Source organism: Rhipicephalus sanguineus, chromosome 2 (genome assembly GCF_013339695.2).
Source record: "Rhipicephalus sanguineus isolate Rsan-2018 chromosome 2, BIME_Rsan_1.4, whole genome shotgun sequence".
Classification (NCBI taxonomy): domain Eukaryota; kingdom Metazoa; phylum Arthropoda; class Arachnida; order Ixodida; family Ixodidae; genus Rhipicephalus; species Rhipicephalus sanguineus.
Window position 1 is genome coordinate 53,264,402 of NC_051177.1, and position 13,558 is coordinate 53,277,959.

A 13,558-nucleotide genomic window follows, 5' to 3' on the forward strand; every position below is an offset into this window, starting at 1 on the left:
ACGTCGCCTGGGTAAAACAGGAACGCCAGAGCGGCGCCCACAACCGGCAGCCTGAAGGCCGCCCACAACGCTGCTTTTTCATTTTTTAAATATTTTTTTTCACCTTCTTGGCCTCCTCAAAACTAAAGTTTTTCAACACCAACCCATGGCATTCGTACAGTGCAATACAGAACCGAAACCGAAACACAACAATGAGCTCGTGCGAAGGGCACGGAGGAAGGCAAATTTCAGCGCAGTCGCATTTTCAGCTTTGTTGAAACAGCGCTCACTAGACGACGACGAAGTAAAAGAAGGCACAGGACAGGCAGCGCCTGTCCTGTGCCTTCTTTTACTTCGTCGTCGTCTAGTGAGCGCTGTTTCAACAAAGATGAACGCATACCAACTCGCTCAAGCTTCCATTCTTATGCATTTTCAGCGCAGCTTAAGAAACTAGGGTCCTTAAAATTACGTATGTATGCATTTTCTATTAAAGAAACACGCCACCTAATACTTACCTAGTGATGTTGCACCTCAGATATGCATGATATTTACTTTTTGATCGACAACGTTCACAAGTATGAACAGCCGTACCAGTTCAAGACGGCTGGCCCTTGGGCAAGTGGTTCAACTTTGGCCTAGTGGCTGAATCGAGGGACGTGCCGACAAACACAAAGACAGACAGAAAGACAGACCAAAATTTCTGCTTTTAAGTTCCCCAAGAAAGACTATCGTCTTTAAAAGTCCAGCCATATACACGAAGTGAATGACGACTGAGGAGCTGGCTCGGAGATAATCGGGTAAACCGTGAATGCTCCGTACAATTCCTCTACTCTCATATAAAGATGTCACACGTTGTTATAATAGCGATTGTGGTCAGGTTGTTGTCGAACCACAAGCGGTCGCAGACCATGCAGCTGTGGCCGAATTTGTGGTAGAGGAAATCGCGCTTGAAGCGCGCGTCAGCGCCATCAACTTCAGGTAGCGACCGCTTTCGGCGCTTGGCCGCTGCATCCCGCGCCCGTACCTCTTCGAGATTCTCTTGCCGCCACTTCCGCCTTGCTTCGGCTTCGCGGGCTTGTATCTCTGGCTCCGCACGACACTGACGTCTCTCTGCGGCCTCGCGAGCTCTCACCGCAGGGTCTTGGCGGTGAGCCCGCGCTGCTGCTGCCTTGCGAGCCCTCCGCTCCGGCGCCTTGTCTTCTTCGTTCATGTTAATAGTATCGAGGCGCACTGCCGGAGTGGAGAGAGCGCCGCATGCTACAGTTGGCTATACTATAAGTGGTTTCGCCTGTGTTATTATCATCAAGGCTCTCGAAGAACAAGAGGAAGACTTCTCTTTCGCGCAAGCGTGCGCATCCTACAGTTGGCTATGCTATATGTGGTTTTGCCTGCATTAATGTCATCATCAAGGCTCTCGAAGGACAAGAGGAGGAGGAGGAGGAATAAACTTTATTGCTGAGGAAGACTTACCTTTTGCGCGAGCTGCGCCTGTAGCGGTCGCCTCTGGAACTAAGGTTGCGCTTACGGCGCGGGACTTTGCCCCAGAACCTGGCAAACCAGCTCCTAAAGGCCTTGTCTGACGACCAGTACTCTCAAAATACAATTTTTAACAGAGAAGCTGCTCTAGCTCGGCCTAAAGTGTGCGGGGTGCGTGACCATGCCCGAACACTATCATCATCATGAACGGGTATGTGCCACAGAATTTGGACAATACCAACTACTCACCGCTACGGCGTGACCTGTAATAACCATGAGAACGAGTACAGAGAGAAAATATAATCATCATGAATGAATATGTGCCACTGAATTTGGGCAAATCCCACTACCCACCGCTACTGCGTTGCCTGTAATAACCCTGAGAACGAGTACAGAGAGAGAGAAAGAAAGAGAAACAGAGAGAAGGAAAGAAAGACAAAAAAAGAGAAAAATTCTTGCCGAAGAAATATTCTTCACGAGACGGGACTCGAACCCGCATACTCTCGATCCCAAGGCCAGCGTCCTAACCACTCAGCTATCCAGGCACTTTTTTTCTTTATCCTGACGAATCTAGAGCACATGCTCTGGCGGTGCCCCGCGTTACGTGGCCGTGCAGTCATCCCGCCGTCAAAATGGGAGGCTGCTATTACCAGCTCCGGGCTCGAAGAGCAGTCCAACGGGCCCGCGACGCAGCAGAGAGACTTGGTCTTTCTGTTCCGACGTGGGAGCGGCCCGCAACGTTCTAGAGCGCGTTTCGAGGGACCAAAATAATGTTTATTCATGCACCCATCCATCCATGACATTTATTAGAATGCGTATTGAAAAAATCTCACACAGTATCACACAGAGTTAGTGTTGCATTTACATAGCGACGTTAAGCGTACAAGCACTGCTAAGGAAGAAACTCGTGAAAGCTAATTTAAAGTCCTATATATTCCAGGGAGAGTTCTTCATAAATTTGTTCACAGGAAAAGTGGCCAGGCTAAGTACCTCACCAAGTCCGGTGTAACGTCAAGTTCGTCGTAAACATCCTTTAAAGGGGCCCTGCAACTTTTTTTGAGCAGGGTCAAAAAGCACTGCCAATCGGTAGTCGAGGCTCCCGAGAACACGTGAGCCAAATAATATTGGCGGCGAGGAATTACGGAGTCGCCCTCTATCGGACGCGCCTCGATTGCGTGCTAGGCAGGATGCCGCCGGCGCGCGCCCCATAGGTTTTGCTGTCGGCGCTCTACAAAATCACCTCGCGGAAGCCCTCCGGGACATTTCTGCAGGTACTTTCAAAAAGAAATATGTTGTTTCCTGTCAAAAAAATAATTTTCGACGAACAGAAAGCACAAGATAGTCTATATTCGCTGTCTCTCTGCAGAAAACCGAGCACCCACTTCACGCGGTCACCGCGTTGGAGACCCCTGAACCGGCTTCTTGCGTGAAAGGTATCACTCGCTGAGTGCAAAATATGTGAAATATCTCGTTAGAGTAGACTGCCTGTATAACCAAACGGAGCCTAACAGAAAGAAGCCTCAAGCCAGCGATCGCACGGGTTCGCGACGACTGACGGTGCCTCTGCATGTATGAGCGTCTGCATGGATGGATGGATGGTGAAACATTATTAAATATATGTATGCTCGTATATAATGATGGTTTCGCTTTTGCTACGAGCGCGTTTTGGCACCGCGCTGTGAACTTTAGGCCGCAAAATATGAGAATTTGTCAGTACACAAAAAACTACTGTTGCGCGGACGCTATCAGAGCAGTTCAAAATCAATTTCGTTACAACTATACGGCTTCGGTGCGCATAGCAACTTTGTGATGTGCTTCCCGACGATTCAGTTTTTTTTTTTCGGTCTAAATACGTGTACGTTTCAATGTCATTTGACAAGTTGTCTTGCACTGCGTATTGATCGGTCTTCTCAGCGGGCAAATACCGCTGTTTCTGTTTCTTTATTCAGTGCATTTGCTTCGTTTGGTGCTCACACAAAACGCGAGCAAATGCGACGCATTTTTTTAATGCTCCTTGATTATCGTTCCATTTGCATTCCAGTGAACTTGCCGCTCTCTGTCATCAACATATTCATAGACCAAAGCTTCGCCACTTCGAGATTGCTGGTGGAAGGAGAAGTAGTCTACGAGACCGAGCATGTATAGTAGCATGCAACGTTAAGGAAAAGAAAGAAAATACAGTAACGTTCGCAGGACTTGTTCTGCAAACGTCGGCTGTGAACTAGGACCCACATGAACTTGACATAGCGGTGAATAAAATAGAAGTTATTGCAGCAACCGGCAGCCGCAAAACAAGATAGTAAATATTTGACGATTACCCCAGCAATTTTGGCAGCAGTGTCGTATTTGACGCCAAGAGGGTGGCATCTTTCCCACGTAAATAAATGAGGCTCCAAGAAAAAACATGGGATTGGAGAGGCCCAACGTCAGTTTGAGAGTGACACAAATAAATTTGTGTTTGCGTCAGGGGAACGCAAGCTTGACTGAAAAAATGTCATTGCCAACATAAATGCAGCACACAGCCGCAGCATTTGACTCTCTCGCTATGTACGTGCACCAGTAAACGTCGCGTGCTTATGAAGGCGAAAGCCAGATGCCTCTTCAAGCGGGAAGATTGGCCGTCGCGGCGTCAAGACGAGTGACGCAAGAAATATTCGTCACGTGATGAGGTCAACATATGACGTCATCATGACGTCACAGACCTCCTAAATTTGTAACTTCATTATGGCAGCATTATGACGTGACATAACGTTATGTCACATGATGACGTATTCACACGACATGGTCCCTTTGCATTGCCTCCGTGATCGGTGATGGCGTTATCATATGACGGCCCCATGAAGTCACAGATCGCCAAAATATGTAGCGTCATTATGACGTCACATAGCATCACGTCACATGATGACGTATTCAAAGTCATGGTCGCTTTGCATTGCCTCCGTGATCTGTCACGGAGGCCGTGCAAAACCACGTTAGGTGCAGAACGCTTTTGGAGGGGGCGCGGGAGAATCAATACATCGACTGACAAGAAGAAGAACATGGCTTTCGCCTTCGAGTCATCTTTGGCGAATGCATAAGGGACCCTGTGAGTTTTTTAATTCTACGTATCTAAACAATGACTTGCGCATCTGCAGCCGATTTTGTGGACTCTGAGCACGGGGCCGACGATCAAGAGGTCGCACGGGAGGGTTCTGAGATGGTATCGCACGTGGTAAAAGGTAGCGCCTTTTCCATCCTGTGGCAGATAAACATCATTTCTCTGCGGGAAGCGCGCGTGAGCCATCGTCTCAGTGCGCGCTGTCTGCTACTCACCGAACATCGCAGGCCCGACGCAGTAACAAAAGTCTTCGTCGCGGAAGTGCTTGTTGCACACAAGACTCGTAGCCGATGGCTACTTGCCGGTTTTTAGCTTTACAACCCATGCTTCACGCAGTTTCTTCGGTTACCGGTGCAGGCTGACACTGGGCTCCGTTGCGTAAGCCCGGCACTGCGGCACCGAGCGGTAGAGCCCCGTGTTCGTCGCCTTCGGAGGCAGCATCTCTTTAAAATGGTTTCAATTGAGCAGAAAATGCGAGAAAACTTCCGTATTTGAACAGACCGCAGCGCATGTGGTACTTGAAACTCGTTTTCAAAGCACGCGGCAGCGCTCCACAAGCAGCCGACGCGGCCGCTGAGACCACGTGATCCTGCCAAGCACGTCACGCCGACGGTGGCGCCGGCGTTTCCAGTGGTGGGCCTCGAGGCCAATAGCGAAGCGAGCGGCCTGGAATTTACAATAAATTCTCAAATTCAGCTGATGAAAATCGCTCACTCTTCTCTCGACAAATGATGCATTAGTTCGCATTATATGACGCGATTGTCGGCAGTTCCACCATTGGCTGATGTCATAATCAAGATAACACCCTCATTATTACCTTCGTTGTTAATTTTGAGTTCAATGGGTAGATAATATGTATGTTTCCATTGTGTTATGCCGTTAAAACACCGAACAAACATTATTATTAGCACTTCTGATCTCACCGACAGCTCGTCTGCTCGTAGTTGCGTGGTTGCGTTTTCTTCACCATGCGCAGTGCCGAAATCGTGAATATTTCTGTGCTTTTGACCATCGCCGGTTGCCGTTGAGAGTGGCAGCCGTTCGAGTGTTGCCTCGTCAGCTGGAAACTGCATTGTCGGCACGTTCTCACGACCGACCGAGGCAGCGGTGCAGCATTTATTTCTCCGATAACTATGCTGGCGCCGGCTAGATTAGGATACATGTGTTCGCTGTATGGCGAGAGTCCCGTTCAATGTCTGTTCAGTATGTCATCGAGCCGTACCTCGGCGTATCCTCCCCGTAGTCTCAGTTCCCGAGAAACCGCGACACAGCAACCCAGCAGACTCGCATTTTCACGGTAGCTGCAGACAGCCGGGGGGTGGGTCCACGCCGGCCCGATGCCCCACGATCCTTTCTTGTAGTTTTTAGTTCTTTGTTGTCAGCCCGCACTCGCTGTGCGCCCGCATTCGAAGAGCAAACAGCATCGAGGTACCGCCACTGGGAGAAGGGTGCACGCAGCTTTGCCGTGTTGAATACGATTCAAGCGCGAGCAGTGCCACGAGGCGGTGTATCGGAGTGTGGGTCGAAACACATCTCAGCTGTCATTAGTTCCAAACGCGCATGCAGGTTTGCGTCCATGGTTGGCAGAGCGATGAAAACACTACGGCAGTTCGAGGTGCACACCCAACATTACCAAACCGACTCGCAGTTTTCAAGCACGCGCGATACACGGTGCGATGGGCTCCGCTCGACGACGACCACGCAAGCCGACCGGAAGTGGCGCCACAGACCACGTGGTTGCGCCGAGACACCAGAGAGAAAAAAATGAAGAAAAAGAATGCTGCCGACGCTGACGTAACTCTTCGGCGCCTCCTCGCACCTCCGTCCTCCCTCCCTTCACGCCCCGCGCAGCTTTCCGCGCGCTCGCAGCGTTGAGTAGAGGAAGAAAGCTGCGGAACGTGATCTCTACAATTTGGTAACACCACTTAGACTTGACGGATTCGAAAAATTTTTGCGGCATATGACTCGTGAAGAGTCACACGTCAATAATGAGACTATTCCAATGTAACTAAGAAAGGTGTTGCAGGGCCCCTTTAAGTGAACACCCATTTGTAGAAATGTGGGTGTGAAGAGGTGGTCGGCTCTGCGTTACGGTTTTGCATACGTGTCTTCTACAAACTATGCACACCAATAAGAAAAAAATTGCAGTTAATTTGTACCTTGCTCGTAATCTTATGCCAACATCTCTTGATGAAGTGCCGTATGGTCGGCTTTCCAGGCACGCTAGCAGAGCATAGCATGGCCTTGTATAGTATAGTGTAGCAAGGGGGTATGAAAGGGATGTGAGCGTGAGGAGGAGAGATGTGATGGTGAGGAGGGAAAGGAGGAGGGGAGAGAGTAAAGCGTAGCACAGAAAGAATGAGAGAGAGTGAAATAGAATGAAAGAAATGCTGAAAGAAAAAGAAAGAACATCACCGAAAGAGAGCGAAAGAAGTAGAGAGAGAGAGAAAAAAGACAGAAAGAAAGAGGAAGCAAGCATAGTGTCCTCTAGCGACCAGATACCGCACCATCTGGCCAAGCTGCGAATGCACAGTAGCTAAGCCACGCCCATCGATGGAGACATCACGCTCAACCTCCGCTCTATAGGCTTCCCAAGCATCGCTAAGTGGCGCTGCTGCTCTTGACAGGCAGCGCCATCTCTGGCAGAAAAATAGAAACTGGCAGCATGCAACGAGCGTTCTCCGTTCTCGACGCCGCGCCGCCGCTCGCTTCCGCGCACGTGCAGAGCTCTCGCGGTACATTCGTGTCGCCTCACAATGTACCGCCTGCAGCGTCGCTTCAAAAAGATCTCCGAGCTGGACAGGCACTTCCGAAAAGCGAACTTGATAAATGGAGAAAGGCTCGTCAATCACGTTTAAGGTGAAGAGCAGACGATCGACGAAAACGACGCCCGACTCAACGCGAAATGCATTTTTAAAGTCGCGATAACACCCTGTGCGACGTATACCTCGATGTACGACTCATGCTGCCATGTTGAAGATACGTAATGGCCCACATAAACTGCGAAATGAAGCCGTGCACGCTATCGATGTTGTGCGTTGTGGAGTATGAAGCATATGATTATTGTTTCGATATGGCATGCTTGCAGTAGCATCCGTGTACTTTCGTGAACAAATGTTTGCGGCGTGCGAAAAAAAAAATAAATTATACGGCCATGGTACTAGAAAAGCCTGGGAAGGTTAAAGTCAAGTCCTCCGTGCCGCTGGAGCTTCACCCGCCGATTTAGACGCGAGGCAGATAGCTGAGCTTTCACCACTGCGAAGAAAGGTGAACTGCTCGCCTCATTTTTTCGGCTCTCGCGTCATGCTTGCACTCTCTTTTTATGAGAATATCTACTTTACAGGCTGCTGCTGCACGAACACGTCCGTTCCGGAAGCGTAAATTGCAGGCGTCGAACTTTTGACAATGAGCCGAGTTCAGTTGAATTCAATAAACCGCGCAACGCTGACCGCGGTATAACGCTAGTGTCAACGTTCGACAACGAGGGGTAGGTCTCACGAAGACGGGGAATCAAAACAAAAAGTTCTTTCAGGTACAACCGTAACTGGACTTTCACAATGCGAGGAGTTGCGTGCATGTGCCGCGTTATATACGTACTGACACAGGTAATCGAAACGAACGAAAGCGGTGAACTGAGACAGCCAAAACAGAAGGCGAGACAGTGCTGTCAACTAGGACATACTTGATTCTCCTTACTGCGGTGATACACGGTTGTCGTCTTTATTTCTTGTGCGAGATGCCCGGGAACCGATATTGTTTCACACGTGAATCGTGTGCCTTGGTGCTGGCTGCACTGTTGTGGCAGTCCACGACACAGCAATACTTCGGACCTCGCTGCCGCGGGGTCGCTTCTGCCAACGCGGAAATGCAGCTTTGCACAGCAAGCCTCTCGGTTCAGCGTACCAAGCTGCCGGCACGGCGCCCAAGTTCCCCCGCACCGACTGAGGAACGCGCTCGCGAGCGTGTTCCCGCTGCCGATAAACAGGCCGAGTCGGCCGCGCATGCCCCCAGTTGCACCAGAGCTTCTCTGCAGAGCCGCAGCGCGGCGCTGTCGTCGCACCGCAAACTTGAGCTCGCCCCGAGATCGAGCGGAGTCGCCGCCTGGCGGCTACTGGTTTCTTTGAAGACGTGCATGACGTACGTGCATAGGCACGTACGTCATGCACGTCTTCAAAGGGCAGTTTGTCTGTTGTGTTAGCGCACTCTTAAATGCTTGTACGTGTACCTACAACGGTGTACAAAAGCATTTAGCCTTTCCAGGCTGTATATGCAGTGTAAAAAGATCAGTGAGTGCAGTTGTCCAGAGTGCTCTGTGTGGTCGTCGTACCCTGCCTTCGCCAGGATCATTTCAGCTGGGTGCCGCTTTATGGTTCAAGCACATCGTAAAGTGCAGTTGGCGTCGTCCTAAACATGAGGATCATTGGCTATCGTGTGAATGCAGCCCTTTATCGACTCAGTGGTAAACAAAAACGAGGCTCTAAGCCATGCACTTGCGTGTCACATTTGTTGCTGGGTGTATAATTGTGTGACTGTCTTTTATCAATTACGTGAAGAGCTTTAGTTGTGTTTAAGGTGTGCTTTTATTATACGGTCCTCGTCCCCCTACAGAGTGATATTTTTCACAAGTGAAGTCTGACTCTTCGGTACTTAAATAATCCCCTAAAAAGAACAAAAAAGTGGAATTACACCGAAGTGATAGAACTGATTTGCCGGGCGCTGTTTTAACTTGGGGCGAAATGTGTGCTTTGATTTAGGTTCGCGTTACAGAACGCAGATGGTCAAAAATAATCCACATATACGGCGTGCCTTGCAGTCATATCGTTGTAATTTCACGCAAAACCTTCTTTGTTGTTTTTACGTTATCTTGAGCTTTTGTGCGGCCTTACTATAGATTGATGAAGGCAGTGAACATCATTGGCTCGAAAAAAAAAAGAAACAACTCACTTTTGTCCCATAAATTAACCACTCCTTTGTTGCATCATTGTCATGCAGGTAATGAATCGAAGAAAGCTCTGTGCTGAACTGTTTCCTTTTTACACTGTTACTGGAATAAAATCAAGCGCCTAAGTGTGAAAGATCTTCATAGTGCTAAAGCGCTGTCAGCCACGTAGCTTTTCTGACTAAATTTCTTATCAACTGTCCTGCATATCATGAAGAGCTGAATAAGAAAAAAAACACGGGTGCGTACTCTTACACACATTGCACACAGCGCTATTCGGTAGCCAGGTAAGAAGTAAATACGTAATTAGTTCAGTCGCGCAACAGAAGTGCGTAGCAGGTGGGACCAGGCCCGTAGCCAGGAATGTTTTTCGGGGAGGGGGTGGAGGGGGGGGCACTTGCTGAAAACCTTGACTATTTGAGAAAAACGCCTATTTTAGTTATTTATTTTTCGTAGAAACACCTACTTCCCCAAAATATCGGGGGGGGGGGGGCTAGGCTCCCCCCACCCCCTGGCTACGGGCCTGGGTGGGACACCAGCTAAACAAATAAAACAGCAAAAATGTCATGAAGTGCAAAACCACAGACTGTCGCCGAGGAACATCCCGTAGGTTGCGCTTCTCTCACAAGTAATAGTAACATTCGGTTGGCTTCGTGCATCGATTTGGCAATGGAGAACGTACATATTACCAGAGCGCTGCAGTCAACGCGTTTTATTCGCCGACAATCAGTTCAAGCAGCTTACAACGAAGCGCCGCTGTGTACATTTGTATACACGCCGCCGGCCGCCTATCCACACTAGCGCGGCGACAGTGCTGCCACCTGTAGCCCGATCTCGGGGCGAATAGTGCATAGCCTTGCCGCGTACTCCCGAGGAGGAAGCCGCGCAGCTCGAGACTACACGTGTCGGTCGACGGGGAGTACGAGCGGCGACAGGCCCGTGCTTCGCTGTGCCAAGCTTTCCGCGACTTAGTCTCAGGTCGGCAAACTCACTCATGAGTCGACTGACTCAGACTCAGATCGAGCCGTGAGTCTGAGTGAGTCCGGCTGAGCAATACGTTAGTGAGTTTGAGCCCGAGTGAGTCCGGTTGATGGAAAGTTTAGTGAGTCTGATTCCGAGTGAGTCCGGTTGAGGAGAATATTGGTGAGTCTGAGTCCGAGTGAGCCTTAAGAGCAAAATATATGTATTGAGTGAGTCTGAGAGAGCTCCATCTTTCATTGCCGACCGATGGTCATATCTACTCACCTACTGGCATTGCTATCAGCCTTATATCGCCTTACGTTGATACTAAAATATTGTCACGTGGTCGTGACGTCGACGAAGACAGCAGTCGGCGTTTACAGGATGAAACTGCCCATTTGGCCGAACTTGTGGCCGAGAAACTGAGAACCAGAACCACAGCAACACACGCTGCACAATGACAGCGGCGAACAGGGCGTCGCCCGTCGATCAACTGACAAGCGGTCAAGCGCGTCGGCTTTTATACAGGTGCTATGGAACTTTCCAGCAATATCGCTGGTGGCGGCGTTATCTCCCGACAACGCTGGAACATTCGCGTACGGCGCGCAATCTTAACAAAACGATCTACCAGAATCGTGAAGCTTCTCGAACACTGCTTCGGGGCCAGCGTCGAGCGTTATTAACCGTCCTTGCTGGTCAAACTCGAACACATCAAAATAAAAGCAGAAGCGGGCGTGGCATTGCCCCCCTCTGAAAAAGCATCGGCCCGATGCTTGCAACAGAACATGGGAAGGAAAAAACAAATGCATACACAAATAAATTACAATAAAAAAGGAAAAAGTAGAGTCTCCAGGGTCGCTAACGCGCAAAAAACGGCTTAAGGCGCACGACATGGACGACTTCAGGTCGTGCGCGGCGTCGCTGGGAGTTCGTAATGCCGTCCGGGACGACCTCGTAGTCAAGAGCGCCGTGACGTCGAAGCACCTTGTATGGCCCGAAGTATCGCCGAAGAAGTTTTTCACTGAGCCCACGTCGGCGTATCGGCGTCCAGACCCACACACGGTCACCGGGTTGGTACTCCATGTGGCGTCGTCGAAGATTATAGTGACGGCTGTCGACCCTCTGCTGGTTCTTGATGCGCAGGCGGGCGAGCTGTCGAGCTTCTTCGGCGCGTTGCAAATAGGCGGCTACGTCGAGGTCGTCTTCGTCGGTAGCGGTTGGTAGCATTGCGTCGAGCGTCGTTGCCGGGCTCCTTCCGTAGACCAGCTTGTACGGCGTCATTTGAGTCGTTTCTTGCATGGCCGTGTTGTATGCGAAGGTCACATACGGAAGGATGGCATCCCACGTCTTGTGTTGGACGTCGACATACATGGCCAGCATGTCGGCGATGGTCTTGTTTAGCCGCTCGGTGAGGCCATTGGTCTGTGGGTGGTACGCTGTGGTCCGGCGGTGGCTTGTTTGGCTGTATCTCAGTATTGCCTGAGTTAGGTCAGCAGTAGACGCCGTACCTCTGTCGGTGATGAGGACCTCTGGGGCGCCATGACGCAGGAGGATGTTCTCAACGAAGAACTTCGCTACCTCGGCGGCACTGCCTCTAGGTAGGGCCCTTGTCTCGGCGTAGCGGGTGAGGTAGTCGGTAGCTACGACGATCCATTTGTTTCCGGTATTGGACGTCGGGAACGGCCCCAGTAAGTCCATCCCAATTTGCTGGAACAGCCGTCGAGGTGGCTCAATAGGCTGCAGAAGTCCGGCTGGCCTAGTCGGCGGTGTCTTGCGTCGCTGACAGTCCCGGCAGGTCTTGACGTAGCGAGTTACGTCGGCGACAAGGCGCGGCCAGTAGTACTTTTCCTGTATTCTTGCGAGCGTGCGAGAAACACCCAGGTGTCCAGACGTCGGGTCGTCATGCAGAGACTGGAGGACCTCTGATCGCAATGTCGAGGGCACTACGAGAAGGGAATCGGCTCGAAGCGGCGAGAAGTTCTTCTTAAGGAGAACACCGTTGCGCAAGAAAAACGACGTCAGTCCTCGCGTGAATACCTTGGGAACAAAGGTGGTCCTGCCCTCGAGGTATTCCACAAGGCCCCTGAGTTCTGGGTCCGCTCGCTGTCGTTCGGCGAAGTCTTCGGCACTTATGGTTCCCAAGAAGCAGTCATCCTCCGTGTCGTCCTGCGGCGGTGGGTCGACGGGGGCGCGGGACAGGCAGTCAGCGTCGGAGTGTTTTCTCCCGGACTTGTAAACGACGGTTATGTCAAATTCTTGAAGTCGTAGGCTCCACCGTGCGAGGCGACCTGAAGGGTCCTTCAAGTTAGCTAGCCAACACAAGGCGTGGTGGTCGCTCACAACTTTGAAGGGCCGGCCGTAGAGGTAGGGGCGAAACTTCGATGTAGCCCAGACGATGGCCAGGCACTCCTTTTCTGTTGTGGAGTAGTTGATTTCTGCCATCATCAGTGGACCGTTCGCCACGAAGCTGAAGGAAGTTAGGACAGCCTGGGAAGGCCCCGAAATCCGGACAGCTGGAGGTCACCTCGTAACCCCGGAGGGAATCTGCACAGCGAGACTCACCATTAACAACCGGATTTATCCCGCGAACTTCGTAATCCTGCCGCGTTGCTCGAGAGATGTCATCCTTGGTATGGACTTCTTAGGCCTTCATGGTGCAATCATCGACCTGAGGTCTAGGTCAATAACACATCAAAATAAAAGCAGAAGCGGGCGTGGCAATATATTCACACATGCCTCAACGCACTATCGTTCATGCTACACCTTAACGTTTATTGATAAGAGGTGTGAGTGGGCGGAGGGGGTGCTGAAGGGGAGGGTGCCATGACTTCCCCTTGCGAAATCTTTCACGGGAAGTTCTTGATAGAAATATCTCGTGTGAGTAGCCGCACATTTCATAAAAACGTCCTTACTGGATTGCAACCACTGATGACTCGTATTTGAAGGTATAGGATCAAAAGGTGTACAGAAGAGCCCCGATTATGTGAAATATTGGCGTTAAAGAGCATTTACACCATGATCGGAAAATCTAATTTTACGCCAGCGGACTCATGAGTCATGAGTCGACTCACTAAGCTCACTCAGGGTCAGGTCATGCCTTGAGTTTG